General features: G+C 42.0%; 1 long non-coding RNA gene across 1 annotated transcript; it reads right to left on the bottom strand.

Annotated features, from left to right (window-relative positions):
- Positions 1-9297: 9297 nt before the first annotated feature.
- LOC309506804 lies at positions 9298-10430 on the bottom strand. The gene is made up of 3 exons (XR_014208923.1): positions 10393-10430; positions 10264-10305; positions 9298-10195 (listed from the first exon to the last, which is right to left on the bottom strand). It is a non-coding gene; the product is annotated as an uncharacterized lncRNA (long non-coding RNA).
- Between the last annotated feature and the right edge of the window lie 9922 nt (positions 10431-20352).

The raw sequence follows: 20352 nt of genomic DNA on the forward strand, positions 1-20352 counted from the left end.
GATCTGAGGTCCTGAGACTTTGAGTTCTGTCCACATACAAATGCAGGGCGAGAACAGGACAGAGCAAAGCCAGGGCTGGGTCTGCCTCCTCCAGGGGCAGCGCTTGCAGATTCACTACCTGGTCTCTGAAGGGAGTGGTAGGAACCTTGGGCACATAGCCAGGCCCGGGTCTCAGTACAACATGGTCGTACTCTAGGCACAATTCGTTGACCGAAAATGCTTGCAGGTCCCCTACCCTCTTGATAGAGGCCAGTGTAATCAGCAGCAAAGTCTTCAAAGAGAGAAGCTTTATGTCTGCTGACTGTAAAGGCTCAAGGGGAGCATTCTGAAGTGCTTGAATCACCAGGGAAGGTCCCAAAAGGGTATGGAGGGGGTTCCAAGGGCACTCCTGCCTGCAGGAACGAGGGGCTGACCACAGGCTGAAGGTCTGGCGGCATGCCGGTGTGATTGTCACCCGGTGAGTGCCGTGATGCCACACCCATCTCGGGACTTGGCCGTGAAGCCAGTGCTGAAGCGGTCTCATATGGAGCAGCCCGAGCCGAGTTACCGCTGCTGCTGCTGCCATATGCCCCAGGGGAGCCTCTGAAAATATTTCAGTGGGACCGCCGTCTTGCCTTTGAATGTGTTCAAGTAGTTCAGCACTAACTGATCGTGTTCCTCTGTGAGAAGCGCTGTCTGTGCGACCGAATCCAACTCCATACCGAGAAAAGAGATCCTCTGCACAGGGGAGAATTTCGCATAACTGATCTCGAGAGTGTACTAGTACAAGTCAGTCGTCGAGATAGTTGAAGATGCGAGCGCTCTGTTCTCTCATGGGAACAAGGGCCCCCTCCGTGACTTTCGTGAAGACACAGGGAAACAGGGACAGCCCGAAGGGCAGGACCTCGTACTGATATGCTCGACCCTCGAACACAAAGCACAGAAATGGCCTGTGTCGAGGAAGAATCGAGAAAGTACGCGTCCTTCAGGTTGATCGCTGCAAACCAATCTCGGTTTGGTTTGCATTCAAAAATGCGTCTCTGTGTGAGAATTTTGCATGGTAGCTTGTGAAAACTCTGATTAAAAAATTGCAGGTCCAAGATCGGTTGTAACCAACTGCTTCTTGGGTACAATGAAGTAGGGACTGTAGTACCCTGACCTCATATCGGCTGGAGGGACCGGCTCTATCGCGTCCTTCGCGAGTAGGACTGCGATCTCTCCCTGTAAGACATGGGCATCGGCATGGGCATTTTTTTTTTTTCAGGGGATGACACCCTTGGCGACGAGTAGACTGAGGAGCGTTTCAGTCTGCTGCTGACTGCGGAAAACTGCTGGGCCAGTTCTCAACAGTGTCGCCGAAAAGGCCACCTTGTGAGATGGGAGCATCTAGAAAGCGTACTTTGACGACCTCTTGCACCTCTGCAAGGACAACCAGGTCAGTCGACAAGCGCAGCTCAACCCCGGCTCAGAACTACCCTCGTGCAATAAGAGTGCCTTGGCCTCGCATGCAGGGCAGAGGTGGCCTGCCATAGGCACAGCTACCCCACCATCGAGGATAGTGAGAGAGGTGAAAACTTTTATGCAGAATTTGCATTCGATTTTGCTTCCTAGAGCGCCGGGCGAGTGCTGGGTTGCAGTGACAACCCGCGCTGCAGCCCGGCAGCTCAATGGCACATGACACGCTGAGGATCTCTCATTGATCTCCACGGTCTCCTAGACTGTCGAGCAGACCTGCAGCTGTGCTTTTACACACAAGTAGCAGCTGGCCAACAACAGAGATGACTCAAGCTTTCTGGAGAAAGAAAGGTCAATCGGCGTGCTGACGTGGTCATGTTCCCCTCTGAAAACATGAACCACCCACGAACATAGTCTCACATTTTTCCCAGGCATGAGAGACAGTGAACATGGCCATCAGTGAGGACAGGAAACGACTGCATCCAAAAACACACGGGTGGAATGTCATCTTTCAGACTGATCTCATGAAATGGCGTATGTATGACACGCCAATTCGTATCTCCATTTTTGGCGTGCTATCAACACGCATAATCGCTTTTCAGCGTGTTTATCAACGCCGTTGACTTAACGTTACATTACTGTATATATAAATATATATGACCTACCCCAACCCCGTCCCTAAACCTACCCGTCACTGGGGTTAATACCATTTATGAGTCTTCCCCTACCATCCTAGGAACAAAAATATCACTCCCCAGATGTAGATATTCATTTTGCTTCGTTTTGCTCGGACATTTAACGGCGTACACATACACGAGGAATCACTCTGACATTTAACGGCGTAGACATACACGCGGAAGATGACGGTTCGTTTCGGCGTGGACATACACGCGGATAGCTCAAAATGCGTATAGATAACACGCCACTTGACTTGAAAGTGGCGTGTATGTTTATGCAAAGTCATGATGTCATGTTCATGTCATGCAACTCACACCCATGTAAGCTCTTTCAGGGGAATGCTCTCCTTGGTACTGAGGCACGCAGGCAGGGCCGGCGCGTCCATATAGGCGAACTAGGCAATTGCCTAGAGCGGCACTTTTGTAAGGGCGGCAAAATGTGTGCCAATCGGGAATGAACAATTCACAAAATAGGCTATATGATTTGCTGAGCTGCCGCTGCGCCGCCCTGCGCCGCCCCGCGCCGCCCCGCGCCGCCCCGCGCCGCCCCGCCCCTCATGACTGAGTGATGGGAAGTTCGGATAATTTTACTGACTCTCTTGTTCGATCTCGTTCATAAAAATGAACGAATATTTATTTGAGTAATTTCGTTAATTTAAGTGGCTTTAAATGTTACACAGCCAAAATCCCCGATCACATCCACCTACGCATAGTATACCGGTATGTATATATTTGCTTCCTCTTGGCCTAAAGTGTTCCTGCAACGGGAGTGTTCTCTGGCTAGAGCGCAGAACAGCGGAGTTTGTATGGACAGAAGTGCATGCCTGAGCTTGTGTTTTGGGTTAAGCTGCGTTGCTTTGACATTGTGGAAAATATAACAATAGAAACAAAATATAGGCAATTAGCATTTTTACCCATTATTATCAATCTAAATTAATCTCGATTTTAATTTAACTTAATTTAGTTTTTCTTTATGTAAATTTCGTTTTTCTTTATTTAAATTTCGTTTTACTTTATTTAAATTTCGTTTTTTCTTTATTTAAATTTTAAATTTTGTTTTTTCTTTATTTAAATGTTTTTTTTCTTTATTTAAATTTTGTTTTTCTTTATTGAAATTTTGTTTTTCTTAATTTAAATCTACCCTTTACTGTGTCAGTAATTTGTTAGTCAGAAAAATATAGACTACCTTAAAGTATTGCTTAATTTAACAGACGTGTGTGTGCATTTATTTTGCTAGTGCAGCGTGGATAGGGGTGTCACCACTTTTGAATAAGAAACAATATCAAGACTATAAAACTCCTCAAAAAACGCGCACACTCTCAAACCTGACTGCACATCACATTTTTGACTTTATTGATTCTGCTTTTATTCCGGAGTCCCTTTTATTTTATTGCTCCGGAGTCGCATATCAGTCACAAAATGCGCCACGAGGAAGAAAAAAACATATATAGCCTAAGTCGCACTGGACTAAGTCGCTTTTTTTTTTTTGAAATGTATTTCTCTAAAGCGGCACTAAAAGAATGTTTTAAAACTTTCACAGAGACCTCAAACTGAAAGCACAAAGACCTCAAACTGAATACAAATTTCGTTTTGTATTAATTGTATCTTAATTTTAATCGATGTTTCATCAACCAATTGTCTGGATTCAATAAATAAGAAGAATATATAAGCTATTAAAAAATATATAATCAGGACACGGAGGCGCTGGCGAACCTGGAGCTCGTCTCATAAATGAACCGAAACTCACCGTGGGCCTATAAGGTAGCCTATTGCCTCACAGACCTGAGACATATAGATAGCTTGAAATGTCTACTTTTAAGCAGAACAATTCAAAACGAAAGAAAACAGACTGCGCTGCTTATGTAATTCGTATGAAATGTGCATTTCTCTCTGGCGCTGCGAAGATCGCGAGTCGTCAACTTCATCTGTCTAGCCGACAATGACATACAAAAATAACTGTTTTATTAGTAAACAATTAAAATGTCTCCTGCTATATTTTACATATTTGCCTGTTCCTTACAAAACACTGACAGTGGGGTTTTTGACGGGTTTTTTTCTTTTTTTTTTTGAGCAGCTGCGGACAAATTCTTTCGACACACACACACACACAATATTACGTAACACTCTGCGCTTATGTTTTAAAAAGATAATTTAACATATAAATAAAAAAAAATTAAATAGCCCACTTAAAGTGTTTATTACAAATAAATGACTAAATGCTAAAAATTTATACATTTTAATGAACAAACAAATGCGTTGCATTTACAATTCTGTGAAAACAGGGGGTGCTGCAGCACCCCCAGCACCCCCACTTCCCGCGGCCCTGTTCGGACCGGCACAAATGTTTTTCGCCTAGAGCGGCAGAAGTGCACGCGCCGGCCCTGCACGCAGGGTTGTTTGATTACTCAGTAGATTAAACAGCATCGAAACGCTCGGCTCCGAAGCAAAAAGCTGCGCAGCTTTGCAATGTGTGGCTGAACAGCTGATGCAAATGACTGCACGCCAATGTGCATTGGCTCGTTTAGTTTCACTAGAGATACAGTACTGTGCAAAAGCCTTAGGCATGTTAATCAGCCTTGTCTTCTTCAACCTACACCACACTGTGACATTTATGGTGTAACGACCCTTTGCGTTTAAATATTAACATGCCTAAGACTTTTGCACAGTACTGTAGATTAGGCTCTCTAGCAAGATTCCTATTGTCGGTCACGGCGTACGTCGAGAGTGACCGACTGATAGACAACATATTTTTATTCCAGAATTTTCATTAGAATCACATGCAAGGCATTTATCATAAGAAGCCAACAATATTATAGCATTGATTTTAAATTTTTAAATTAGGTGTCAATATTACAAGCAGTTTAGGAAATCTTTCTCTTTTAATGAACAAAATCTGCTCTCGCAATTTACATATGAACACAAACAGAGACGATAGAAAAACACATGGAGAGCGTCAGCTTTCGTTTCTGCTCTGATAGCCACAAGACCACAGCCAACACGGTGAGAGCATGTTAGAAATCAGTAATAGTGCTATATGGGGAGGCTGCAGACCTGGAGCCGGTAGATATACGGTCTATGCATCGGGCGTATGTCTAAAAATTGACATCCTGTCACTGTCACACAATCATTTATTTATCGCTAGCTATTTTAGTCTGATCGACTTCGGTGGCCAACTAACGTTACTATTACTAATTATATAATGACCAAATACAACCAGAAACAAATCTTCAGTCTTGCTTGTGAAAGGTAATTCCCCGAGACCTGTTTTCAATTGTATGGCGATTTGTACAACCCCAAGCAGCACACGAAGCAGGCATTTTTCTCAATTCCCGTTATGAGAGTTATGGGAAAGTTGCCCTCCGCAATATGGCGACGCCGTTGACGTACGATCCAGCGGCCAATAGGGCGTCTATGTATTTATAATGTCTATGGTATTACGCCCCAGGCAGTTTTACGCTCCTGTTGTTCCTGATGCATCCAGTAGGGGGATATAATGCGAAATAACATCATTAAATCGACGCTCGAAACTTACACATTAATAACCGTCCCGTCCACAGACTTTTTGTTCATTTAAATATAAACTTTACAGTGTAGATCTGCACTACGGATTAAAATATCTCTAGATATTCAGTTGGGCTTCACTCTCTTCACTCAGCCTACAGAAGACTATTTGTTTTTGTGAATTAAAAAATGTATAATACACATAGTTGGATCAGATGACAAGTAATGATATATGACCTACTGTAGAATAGTTATATTCACCGTAGGTTATAAAGGAGACTGAATGAAATATGCTGTTGTGAATTTATATAAAGTTACATTTAGATAGTAACCATATTTAGACCATTAGACATACAGCACCGTATATTCATATGGATCCTCGATGAAATATCTGCTTTACTATTCTCTATTGGTCGTCATGCAGCTACAAAACAGTGTCCTACATAGCATTTTATGAAGACAAACACAATTTATCCCTTTTCAAAAATGTCATGGGCCATTTAGAAAAAAGAGAAAATATTGTTGTTCACAATTCTTTATTTATTTATTAACACCATTTATGAATTATGATGACTCCTGTAGATGATTCCCCTATGGCTTGCCACTCTTCTTTAACTATTTTTCTATCCTCCTGTCAAACTGCTCCTGCTCACTGATAAAAAAAATTAAACATTAAAAAAAAATAAAAAGGACATCCATGGTGAATTTGATCTTGGCACTGTGGGTGTGTGTGGGTAATAATCAAACTATTTGAGTGAGTGTGCAGTTGAACTTTTACTTAGAGAGAGAGATTTACATATATACATACAGTATATGCCTATAATAAATGTGTCTTTTGTGTGTTTGTAAGGACCACCCATTGGCCCAAAGACGGAATCCAACGGCCTGGGCGAAGGCATAATGCGTGTATGTCTTTTCAGCGCTCCAGTGAAGTTCACTTCATTTATTGAAAATTTAGTTTCAATATCACTTTAGCTCTACGCTTAATCTGACTCCAATTTCAAATGATAATCAAATTTAGATTGTGTTTCTTATTAGAAAATAGTCATAAATATTGATTATGAATTAGATCTGTGATTATTCTGAGTATCCCATACTTTCAATTATTCATTCATTAAGGGACCCGATGCCACACAGAGTCACACGCCCCAGGTTTACGTGGATCTCCTGGACACAGCTTCACCAGTCTGATCTTGGTCAGAGGGTGCAGGGTTTGCTAATACCTCTTAAATCGGTTGCCTACTGCTCACTCATACAAAAAGTGTAGTTTTTGCACAAGGAGATAAGTTTGGACAAGACAATGTCCTGTGCTCTCGATCTTCTGTCCAGGGTGCATTTTATTGCTTTATTGCTGGGTGAGTTTTGTCTTAGCAGGAAAATCAGTTCTTACATGTTCACACAAAGACTTAAAAAAAAAAAAAAAAACCCCACATATTTCCAATATCTACTGTAATGTTGCCCCAGACCCCATGTGGAGTATGTTTTAATGTAAGGAGTAAACAGGGTCTTACCAGAAGAGGCCTTTTCATGCAAACTAAAGACAGGCAACAAAAGAAAATTAATTTTGAAAGTGAGTAGAGAAGACTAGGGGCAGCTAAACTTGCATGTGGTTAGCTAAGTTTGAGCCAGACAGAACATCAACCTGACCGTCAAGAACTTTTTGTCTCTCGAAATAAATTATGGACCCATCCATTGATATATAGAAATGAATTGATATCTACCTACCCTAGCTTTATCAAGCTATCGTTTATAAATAATAAATGTTGCATCATTGCTAAACAACAATTACTTTAGCAGATTATTTAACATACCTCAATTTGTGTCGCTGTACAGCCTCCCCCTACTGGACGCATCAGGAACTTCAGAGGCGTAAAACTGCCTGGGGCGTATATCGGCTCCAGGGGCCTGTTGCACAAAACTAGGATAAGGGATTAAGCCAGGATATCTTGGTGATCCTGGCTCAATTGATCCGTGATCCGGTTGCACTAAAGCTGGATAGGGGGCAGGAGGATATGTTATGGTATAAATTACCATGGAGATTTATTCTGTGGAGCTAGCCTGCTCCAGACCAGGCTAAATTCCAGGATCTATTTAATCTCATCCCTAATGTCAGTCAGCAGTCACCACAAATGGAAACCAATAGTTATTTCACTGCTCACTATACATTGTTATCACATATAACTAGACCCACTGTCATTATTTAAACGTTTGTGATCATTAATTTCAATCATTTTGGATAAATAATGATTTTTAGATGATGTTGCTATCATTAGATAATTTACAGTTTCCCATAGACTATAAGGCTATATATAAAATGATAGAATATTAGGGCCACAGAGGGAAAAAAAGACAAGTCATAATATTGTAACCAGTTGTTTTAAAGGAGGACAGTTGTTAAAATGACAGATGTGGGGCATTTCGTGAAATTGTACTTCAGTATGGTTTCATAAACAAAGACATGCTGATGTGCCAGAATATTAAGTATCATGTCATAAGTATCAAAACTGTAAAAAGAATATGTAGCTTTTCTGCAGAAAGAACCAGCCTCATAAATGTATGACTTTATCCTTTTTCCTCAGTGTGGCCCTAGTACTCTGTCATATAAACAAATACACATTCCATATGAATATAAAAACCTTGCAATGCCTTGTATTACACACAGTATACCGCACAAACATCATAAGAGGCCAAATTCGTAAAAAAACGAACCCCAAAAAAACCAAATTCCTCTGCCACCGCAGGACATATTTAACCAAAATTGAAAGCACACATACTAACTAAAATAATTCAACACATATTGGTCCCTCAGCAGCCGACCACTGTCGTCATCAGGGAAGATTGCCGGATTGTCCCAGTCCATGGCTGGTGGCACTCTGGGGGCACTCTCCTTCCTCAGGCAGGCCACATTGTGGAGGACAGCACAAGCCACAGTAATATCACATGCCCTAACAGGGCTGACCCTTAATTTGTGAAGGCAGTGAAAGCGTGCCTTCAGGAGGCCAAAGGTCATTTCAACTCTGGCCCTGGTCCTGGCATGGGCATGGCTGTAGGCCTGCTGTGCTTCCTGGGGGTCTGTGAAAGGTGTCAGGAGAAAAGGCTGTCAGCCATACCCCCTGTCTCCCAGCAACTCCCAGCAACACACCAGAGAATTCACCTGTCAACACAAAATCTCATCATTACTACCTCATAAACACAGTGATATTCTTGACACAGCCATGATGGTTATAAATAGGGGTTGTGTGGCTTACCTTGTGATAGGCACTGATAGATTTCAGAGGCCCGAAAGATTCTGGAGTCATGGACTGAGCCAGGCCATTTTGCCACAACATTGCTGATCACACAGTCAGCATTGCAGACCATCTGAAATCATAAGATGAGGAATATTACACCAATCAATGCACATCACTGGCAATGCAGAGTGTTCGTCAATGGACAATATCAAAAAGTTATGTTCACCTGAACATTAATGCTGTGAAAGGATTTCCTATTCACAAAATCGGCCTCATGGGCACCTGAGGGGGCTTTTATCCTTATGTGTGTGCAGTCCACTGCACCAATGACATTGGGGAAACCTGTCACACAAAGTAATGAGTATCCTACTATGTGTTAACAGTTGTCCTGTAATTTGTAGATCCGCTTACCTGCAATCCTATAGAACTCCTCTTTGATGTCACAGTCTTCTGTGGCCAGGGAAGGAGATGAAGACATCTGCTAATGCTTTGATAGCCAGACACACACTCCTTATTGTGCGGCAAATTGTGGCCTTGTTCAGCTGTTCTGCATCCCCCACTGAGTACAGGAAGGCTCCACTAGCAAAAAAGCGCAAGGCCACACAAACCATTTGCTCCACACTCAGTGCATGGCTCCGTGCAGTGCGGTGCTTAATCCTGGGACCCAGTAGTCTGCATAGATACCTGATGCCATCTGCAGAAAACCTGTATCTTTCATATAGATGGTCATCAGGGAAGGCCAGTGGGTCCAACCGGTCCCTGAAGACCCTTTCTCGCCTGAAGGCTCTCCTCAGCACAAGTGCTTCTTCATCCACCACATCTCGCAAGAATGGGCATGCCATTGTCAGAGCAGAAAGGAACACACAATTTTGGGCCTTCATATAGGCCAGTGGCCACACCTGGTGCAGGGGGGGGTGGGCAAAAGAGGCCGGTGCCTTATAACGATGACTTGGTTGTACTGATTGCTGGGAAAATAAAAAAAAACCTTAGAAAGATGCCACCGTCCTGTGTGCTCACAATAAGAGCTCATATGTCATGGCTCACTTGACTTTACGAGAATATACCTAATTTTTATTTTGAGCTGTGTCATCTTCTTGGAGCTGGGGGAGGAAAGAAAAATAATGATTATTACATTTGTGTTACAGTAAGCATACAGTGTACATTGAAGGCATATCTCACCTCCCTCTCAAGTTTTTTTATTTCAAGGTCCAGATTCCTAATTGTCCTCTTTTTTATTTCGGACTCCAGTGCAAGATTTTCCATCTTTTTCTTCTTGTACTGAATGTCTATGTCTGCCAGTTCTATTTGGCGCCGGAGGTGGTTGCCATACAACTTTCTGATAGCTTGTGAGCTCTGTGAACACAATACAATTAGCGCAGCTGGAATTTGGCAGGATGTGGTGTCCTTTTATTAATACGCACTATGTTGCCAGGCTGGTTTTCCCACTGTATAGCATCTGGGTCCTGTAAAAGAAATTTGATTTTTTGATTTTGATGAGGACTCCTCACCATTGTAGAGTAAATAATACTTTCACAGTCTTAACATGATACCTCATGCCTTCTGGAATCCAGAGAGATGGTCTCCTCCTCATCGTCTCCATCATGTGCTGTTGCTGCTGCACTGGGGCTTTCACCCTATCACATTTAATCGGATTCATATTGAAGCTAGTAGACAAGACATGCCAGGCCTACAGTATGCCTTTATTGGAGTACTCACTGGATCAGCATCGTCTGGTGCTTGTGCTGGTGGCTCTAACAGGAACACAGTGCTGCCAGACACTGCAAGGCAATAGATAAACCAAAGTCAGACAGTCCAAATTGATTCAATATGAATGTGGTTGTATCCCATGTAGAGATGGAAGGACATACCTTGAATGAAGCGGGTGGCATCTTGGGAGGAACCTATGCTCGTCTCTTTCCCCCCAGGGATCCCCTCTAAGACGGGCCTGCCTTTATTTAGCTCCAAGGCCATGTCCTCTGCTGGGGTAAGGTCAGCCTTTGGTGACCCACCACCCGTGCCTTGTCTGTGGGTATTCTTTTTCACTGCTAAAACAGTACAGACAATGTGTGAGCAGGCACCTTCTGGGTACAATATATGCTTGTGCTTTGTTAAATATTAGTCAGGGACCATACCATTCTGCAGAATGTTCTTGTATTTGATTTTGACCTGCTGCCATGTCCGTTTTGGCCCGTTCATGTTTAATCTACATCACACACACACACACACACACACACACACACACACACACACACACACACACACACACACACACACACACACACACACACACACACACACACACACACACACACACACACACACACACACACACACACACACACACACACACACACACACACACACACACTCTTTATCACAAGAACATTTAATGGAGTCACACTGCAAAAAATGACTTGGTATTTTTGTCTTGTTTTCAGTAAAAATATATATAAAAAAATCTTAAATAAAGATGTATTTTCTTGATTTGCTAAATGGCCTAGCAAAATAAGTATAGTTTAGACAAAAAATATAAACTTTAAGTAAATGTGTGCTTAAAACAAGCAAAAAAAAAAAAAAATCTGTCAATATAATAAGAAAAATTCTCTTGAAATAAGTTTAATTTTTTCCATAAACACTTAATTTTAGAAAAGTTCTCTTGTTTCACTGGCAGATTTTTTTGCTTATTTTCCTAGGTAATTTTGCTCAAGAAAATATTTAAGATTTTTTTTAGATATTTTTTTTTTACTGAAAACAAGACAAAAATACTAAGTAAGAAAGAAATTTTTGCAGTGCAGTGAGCAACCGACCTTGGGTCCTTTGAAAGGCGCTATATAAATTAAAGTGATTATTATTATAGCTCATCTATTTATTCAATTAAATTTTATTTATATAGCACTTTTCACAATTGTTTCATTCTGTCAAAGCAGCTTTACATTAATAAAAGCAGGAGAAACACACAAAAAAAAAACGGTGGACAACATAAGAAGCAGAGTACAACGGCTAAGATTAAACCGTACTGAGCGTAGTAATGTTAAATAATAATGTAAGGCTTTAATAATAATGTATCATAGCTTTATACAGTGTCATGGAGTTACTTTACACAATTTCACTCATATCTGCAGTGCATTTCAATAAAAAATTTAACCGTTTCATAATTACAGTACAACTGCGTTTTTGGAGATGTGAATTAAATATTTGAATTGTAATTGTGATGTTTCAGCGGAGCGGTGAGTGTGTAATTGTGCACTACTTACGCATTCAGGCGGTCTGCAATACTTTGCTTCTTAATTATATCTTTTACCTCCTCGTATGCCTCCATGAGGATTTGTGCTTCCGACGGGGAAAAGTACGCGGCTCTAGTTGCCATGGTAAATCAGTTAATCTGTGATCTGTGGCGGGGTCTATTTGAGTGAGCCGTGAGCGCGCACCTATCCAGGATTGGTTTCACCTGGCTTAATGAATCCGTGTCTGCTCATCCTGGCTTGGTCTTTGTGCAACCAATTAAGCCTGGACGCACATGTTTTGGCTTCATTGAGCTCAGCTGACTCATTTATCCCGGATGTCTTAATTCTACTTTTGTGCAACAGGCCCCAGGGGCTCGTTCTTCGTACGTTGCTTATTACATCCGAGATCAAATGACACATCCAAGATGATATCATCGTGCTAATCATGATCTGGCTAACTCGGTTCTTCGAACACACTTGCCGGATAGGATTAGTATCGCTGGATTGAGTTATCTGAGATAATTGCGCGTTCATGCGCTGGTTGAAAAGGGGATATGTATCGATAGTAGAAACATTGATCAGCAACGCTGCTATTGGCTGTTCAGCGTGGCCAAAGAGCGCGCTCAGTTTTTCTCCTCAGCAGAGCAAGAACTAGCCTAATAGTCGAAGTTTATTCGGAATTTTAATGTTTTAATGCAAAACGCCAGGGAACACCTCAAAGTCTGCAAAAGCCAGGAGAGAGGGCTGGCAAAAAGTAGCAGACAATTTAAATCCGTTAGAAGTGGCCATGTTAGATGTTTTTATCACTTATTAGCCTATATTTTTGTATTTGAATAATTGCATAATTACTTTGTTCATTGTAATGTCAGAGTCACCACACTAGAACATGGGAACAAACAAAAGTGAAGTACAAAAATATTCTACATAATGGTAATTTTTAGTTATATTATAGCCTCTTTTATAAAAGACACTGTTAAATAAATTGTTGGCTGTTTATAAAAGCAACCAAGAAAAAGGCTGAGCAAAAAAAAAAAAAAGAAGAAAAGATCTTAGTAGCCTACACTGTAAAATAATTTTTGCTGCATTAAATTAAGGCTATATAGCAGGGCTGGGCAACTTCGGTCCTGGAGGGCCACTGTCCTACAGAGTTTAGCTCCAACCCTGAAAAAATCACCTGCCTGTAATTTTCTAGTAATCCTGAGGACCTTGATTAGCTTGTTCAGGTGTGTTTGATTAGGGTTGAAGCTAAACTCTGTAGGACAGTGGCCCTCCAGGACCGAAGTTGCCCAGCCCTGCTATATAGTCATTTCAACTGTTAAATCTTGAGTAATGATGAATTGATTTGACTTGTGAAAGTGAAAACTAATAAACTTATATTAATGTAAAAATATTTTTCCAGAGTGTAGTTCATTGTAATGACATTGTGTTTTCCTCTTTTGTGCATCTTTACATAATACACCAACACTTGTATCTGTTCCCAAGAAAGTGGTAGCTGAAATATGTGCAGTAAGTGGACATTTTTTTTATAACTTTCCAAAGGAAAGAAAGTATAAGACTTTGTAATGTCCATTTGTTTCCATTGCACTGGACAGTGAATAAGCCCTCTCAGATAACTGTCATATGGAGGAACTAGCCTACCTGCAAGTGCATAAAGAACTTTACTTAATTTATACTTGTATGCTTTATGGCAGCAATATAAGTTGCAGGATTCCACATCTACAGAAAGGCCTACAGAAGAGTCTGCACAGACAGAGGAGACATAGGCCTACAGGTGGGCAGTGTATAGACAACTTTTCCTTTGTATTTGTTGCATGAGGCATGTGTCTAATATCTCTTGTTGCAGGCACTTGACCACTGGCTTTTCTTTACAAAGAACAATTGAAATAAAACTCAAGGAACTAAGTATATTGGTCTTTGATTAAACATACTGTATAATGAAAAGTTTTTTTTTGTTTTTTTTTTGGCAATGTTGTGTAATATGGCACATGCAGCAATGTCACAGGCCCTGTCAGGTGTGCAACCCTCAGACTTTTCAGACACTGAAATCTTCCCTTTAGTTAGCCAAAGTTCATTTCATTGTGTGCCCTTGTCCTGGCTAGAGCTGCATTGTAACTGGTTTGGGTCAGGGAATGGGGTCATAAAACACCTGTCTGCAGGCAGGAACATGTCATAATCATCTATGAAATAATGCAGTTCTGTTAGGATCAGCATAAGTGTATGTAATACAGTGAGCTTGATATTTAATTGTGGAACTTTTCTTACCACTTTCAAATAATGTGCATAAATGTGAATCTCTGAAAATTCTTAAGTCATGCACAGATCCTGGCCATTTTGCTTTCACATTTGTGATATGGAAGATTTTAGTCAACTGCCTTATTTGATATAATATTATTAATCTGGAATATTAAGAATCCCAATAGTAACTGGGCTGCACATTTACATTGTGAACCCCCTTTCTGTTCACATAATCCCCTTCATTGAGGCCTTGATGTCTATAGTCTATGGTACCAATCACGTTAGTGAAGCCTGAGTGACATACTGTAATCGGCATGGTCATGATTGCATGATCTTCATAAAAAATGATAGCCCAAAAAAAAAACTGCTTTAAAAAAAATGCTTTACAACATTGGGGCTTAAAAACCTAAAACTGTTTTTTAAACCTAAAAGCGCCAGGTAAACTTCGAATGACACGACAGACAGCACTTTCCATCAAGTTCTCCGCATCTCCAATAGTGTAAAGGAAAGAGCCACTCGCAAATAATCTTAGGGCAATGCAAACAGTTTGTGCTGTAGTTAAAGCCCGACTCCGACAAGTCGAAAATAATGTGCGTTTCCAACAAATTAATAGTAATGTAAACGACAATCTCACGAGTCACGAGAAAAAAATATCAATCTCAGAAAGTGCACTATCGCGCTGCGCTGGACTTCCCGTATCAGCTCCGCTTATAAAGCTGCCATCTAATCCTGTTTACATGAAATAAGCCTGCTCCCGAGCAGGTTTAAGCTTACGGACCTGTTGCTATGACAGCAAGTCCAGGATGAGCGTCGAAGAACCAAACAATCCAAGATCATGCCAAATCGTCAACAATCAAATCCAGCTAACTGAGTTAGCGACGTACGAAGAACGAGCCCCAGGGGTGTAATTGTGTAACTCCGCCTGATGACGGAGCTGATACGGGAAGTCCAGCGCAGCGCGATAGTGCACTTTCTAAGATGTATATTTTTTTCTCGTGACTCGTGAGATTGTCGTTTACATTATTAAATTCTTGGAAACGCACATTTATTTTCGACTTGTCGGAGGCGGGCTTTAACAACAGCACAAACTGTTTGCATTGCCCTAAGATTATTTGCGAGTGGCTCTTTCCTTTACACTATTGGAGATGCGGAGAACTTGATGGAAAGTGCTGTCTGTCGTGTCATTCGAAGTTTACCTGGCGCTTTTAGGTTTAAAAAACAGTTTTAGTTTTTTTTGTGGCATTTCCAAGCCACTTAAGACCCAATGTTGTAAAGCAGTTTTTTTTAAAGCAGTTTTTTTTTTTTAGGCTATCATAATTTTTTATGAAGATCATGCCATCATGACCATGCCGATTACATATGTCACTCAGGCTTCACTAACGTGATTGGTACCATAGACTATAGGCTACCATAGACTGCCATCAAGGCCTCAATGAAGGGGATTATGTGAACAGAAAGGGGGTTCACAATGTAAATGTGCAGCCCAGTTACTATTGGGATTCTTAATATTCCAGATTAATAATATTATATCAAATTTAAAAAAGGCAGTTGACTAAAATCTTCCATATCACAAATGTGAAAGCAAAATGGCCAGGATCTGTGCATGACTTAAGAATTTTCAGAAATTCACATTTATGCACATTATTTGAAAGTGGTAAGGAAAGTTCCACAATTAAATATCAAGCTCACTGTATTACATACACTTATGCTGATCCTAACAGAACTGCATTTTTTCATAGGTGATTATGACATGTTCCTGCAGACAGGTGTTTTATGACCCCATTCCCTGACCCAAACCAGTTACAATGCAGCTCTAGCCAGGACAAGGGCACACAATGAAATGAACTTTGGCTAACTAAAGGGAAGATTTCAGTGTCTGATAAGTCTGAGGTTTGCACACCTGACAGGGCCTGGGACATTGTTGCATGTGCCATATTACACAACATTGCAAAAAACAAAACAAAACAAAAAAACACACTTTTCATTAAATGTTTAATAAAAGACAAATATGCTTAGTTCCTTGAGTTTTATTTCAATTGTTCTTTGTAAAGAAAAGCCAGTGGTCAAGTGCCTGCAACAAGAGATATTAGACACATGCCTCATGCAACAAATACAAAGGAAAAGTTGTCTATACACTGCCCACCTGTAGGCCTATATGTCTCCTCTGTCTGTGCAGACTCTTCTGTAGGCCTTTCTGTAGATGTGAAATCCTGCAACTTATATTGCAGCCATAAAGCATACAAGTATAAATTAAGTAAAGTTATGTATGCACTTGCAGGTAGGCTAGTTCCTCCATATGACAGTTATCTGAGAGGGTTTATTCACTGTCCAGTGCAATGGAAACAAATGGACATTACAAAGTCTTATACTTTCTTTCCTTTGGACTGTTAGAAAATGTCCACTTACTGCACATATTTCAGCTACCACTTTCTTGGGAACAGATACAAGTGTTGGTGTATTATGTAAAAGTGCACAAAAGAGGAAAACACAATGTCATTACAATGAACTACACTCGGGAAACATGTGATCAACTAGATGTACCGCATCGCGGTACAAAATATGACCGCCGCTCAGGCCTGCACTGGCTTTCCACAAAAATAAATGACGTGGAGTAATTTGGCTGTATTGCGTGTTTATGTATATACCTAAAAAAAGTAATAGTATGTGCATGTCTGTCTGTGTGTGTGTGTGTGTGTGTGTGTGTGTGTGTGTATGTGTGTGTGTTTGTGTATGTGTGTGTCTGTGTGTGTGTGTGTGTGTGTGTGTGTCTGTGCGTGTATGTATGTGTGCGTACATGTGTGCGCGTGTGTGTTTGTGTGTGTGTGTCTGTGCATGTGGATTTGTATGTGTGTGTATGGGTGTGTGTCTGTGCGTGTGGATGTCAGTGTGTGTGCATGCTTGCTTTTTTTTTTATTCCTGCATGTGTGTGTGTGACAGTATCATCCTAAACCAGCAACCCTTCGCTCAACAGCACCATCTACAGGCCGATGAGTGTACAGTCACTAAATGTGCACATAAATGAATTTATTTTATACCCCCCCATGGATGAAATTCTACAAAACTTAGCAGAGGATACCCCCAGAGGTTGTCAAGTTAATCATACACATGAAATATGGTGCAGTTCTGAACATCTCCACTGAAGATAGGGGCGATTAAAGCAGAATAATATTGCATTTTCATTTTTTATGGGAGGGGCGCAAATCACAAATGAGTGATTATGGGCTAGGTTGATGTGCCATAAAAATTTCTTCATCCTCGGTGCCACGGTTCAGGTAGTTATTTAGGAAAAACTGCATTTTTGGGGGTTTGGGGGGGCCCAGCGCGGGGGGGGAGTGGCCCCCGGGGACCAAACGAAATTTTTCCGTAGAAGTCTAGTGGGGCTACATGCCCACCAGTGTTTCGGTGTCCCTGGTATCGTTGACGAAAAATTTACGGGGGCCCCAGCGCGGGGGGGGGAAGTGGCCCCCGGGGACCAAACGAAATTTTTCCGTAAAAGTCTAGTAGACCAACATACCATAAAAATGTCTTCATCCTCGGTGCCACGGTTCAGGTAGTTATTTAGGAAAAACTGCATTTTTTTGGGTTTGGGGGGGCCCAGCGCGGGGGGGGAGTGGCCCCCGGGGACCAAATGAAATTTTTCCGTAGAAGTGTAGTGGGGCTACATGCCCACCAAATTTCATGTTCCCCGGTGCTTCGGTGTCCCTGGTATCGTTGACGAAAAATTTACGGGGGCCCCAGCGCGGGGGGGGGAAGTGGCCCCCGGGGACCAAACGAAATTTTTCCGTAAAAGTCTAGTAGACCAACATACCATAAAAATTTCTTCATCCTCGGTGCCACGGTTCAGGTAGTTATTTAGGAAAAACTGCATTTTTTTGGTTTTGGGGGGGCCCAGCGCGGGGGGGGAGTGGCCCCCGGGGACCAAACGAAATTTTTCCGTAGAAGTCTAGTGGGGCTACATGCCCACCAAATTTCATGTTCCCCGGTGCTTCGGTGTCCCTGGTATCGTTGACGAAAAATTTACGGGGGCCCCAACGCGGGGAGGGGGGAGTGGCCCCCGGGGACCAAACGAAATTTTTCCGTAAAAGTCTAGTAGACGAACATACCATAAAAATTTCTTCATCCTCGGTGCCACGGTTCAGGTAGTTATTTAGGAAAAACTGCATTTTTTTGGTTTTGGGGGGGCCCAGCGCGGGGGGGGAGTGGCCCCCGGGGACCAAACGAAATTTTTCCGTAGAAGTCTAGTGGGGCTACATGCCCACCAAATTTCATGTTCCCCGGTGCTTCGGTGTCCCTGGTATCGTTGACGAAAAATTTACGGGGGCCCCAACGCGGGGAGGGGGGAGTGGCCCCCGGGGACCAAACGAAATTTTTCCGTAAAAGTCTAGTAGACGAACATACCATAAAAATTTCTTCATCCTCGGTGCCACGGTTCAGGTAGTTATTTAGGAAAAACTGCATTTTTTGGGGTTTGGGGGGGCCCAGCGCGGGGGGGGGAGTGGCCCCCGGGGACCAAACGAAATTTTTCCGTAGAAGTCTAGTGGGGCTACATGCCCACCAAATTTCATGTTCCCCAGTGCTTCGGTGTCCCTGGTATCGTTGACGAAAAATTTACGGGGGCCCCAGCGCGGGGGGGGAAGTGGCCCCCGGGGACCAAACGAAATTTTTCCGTAAAAGTCTAGTAGACCAACATACCATAAAAATTTCTTCATCCTCGGTGCCACGGTTCAGGTAGTTATTTAGGAAAAACGGCATTTTTTTGGGTTTGGGGGGGCCCAGCGCGGGGGGGGGAGTGGCCCCCGGGGACCAAACGAAATTTTTCCGTAGAAGTCTAGTGGGGCTACATGCCCACCAAATTTCATGTTCCCCGGTGTTTCGGTGTCCCTGGTATCGTTGACGAAAAATGTAAGGGGGCCCCAGCGCGGGGGGGGGGAAGTGGCCCCCGGGGACCAAACGAAATTTTTCCGTAAAAGTCTAGTAGACGAACATACCATAAAAATTTCTTCATCCTCGGTGCCACGGTTCAGGTAGTTATTTAGGAAAAACTGCATTGTTGGGGGTTTGGGGGGGCCCAGCGCGGGGGGGGAGTGGCCCCCGGGGACCAAACGAAATTTTTCCTTAGAAGTCTAGTGGGGCTACATGCCCACCAAATTTTGTACTTTTTATTTGTTCCCATGTTCTAGTGTGGTGACTCTGACATTACAATGAACAAAGTAATTATGCAATTATTAAAATACAAAAATATAGGCTAATAAGTGATAAAAACATCTAACATGGCCACTTCTAACGGATTTAAATTGTCTGCTACTTTTTGCCAGCCCTCTCTCCTGGCTTTTGCAGACTTTGAGGTGTTCCCTGGCGTTTTGATTAAACATTAAAATTCCGAATAAACTTCGACTATTAGTTCTTGCTCTGCTGAGGAGAAAAACTGAGCCCGCCCTTTGGCCACGCTGAACAGCCAATAGCAGCGTTGCTGATCAATGTTTCTACTATCGATACATATCCCCTTTTAACCAGCGCATGAACGCGCAATTATCTCAGATAACTCAATCCAGCGATACTAATCCTATCCGGCAAGTGTGTTCGAAGAACCGAGTTAGCCAGATCATGATTAGCACGATGATATCATCTTGGATGTATCATTTGATCTCGGATGTAATAAGCAACGTACGAAGAACGAGCCCCAGGTCTGCAGCCTCCCCCTACTCAAAATACAAAAAAAACAAAAACAAAGATGTCTCCTAAGACATGTTAGATGCTATAAGAAAACTAGCATAATGGTGACTCACAGTTCTTGCACCAGTGGTTATTTCAAGGTGTATCACAGAAGGCACATTTCAATTATGTAATGTATGTTGTAAGGTATAAAAAAATTTGCCTGATGTTCAAAATTCATTTCAAAGTTGTTTATTGATGTGTCACAAATCTGTTTTAAACCTGAAATTAACCTGCAGATATGTATACACAATTCTTTAAAGTAAATAATCTAATGTTCATTTATAAATATATTATTGTTCATTGATGATTCATGTGTGTTCATAATTCATTAAATAA

Source organism: Leuciscus leuciscus (assembly GCF_965113295.1).
Source record: "Leuciscus leuciscus genome assembly, chromosome: 9".
In the NCBI taxonomy this organism is placed as follows: Eukaryota; Metazoa; Chordata; class Actinopteri; order Cypriniformes; family Leuciscidae; genus Leuciscus; species Leuciscus leuciscus.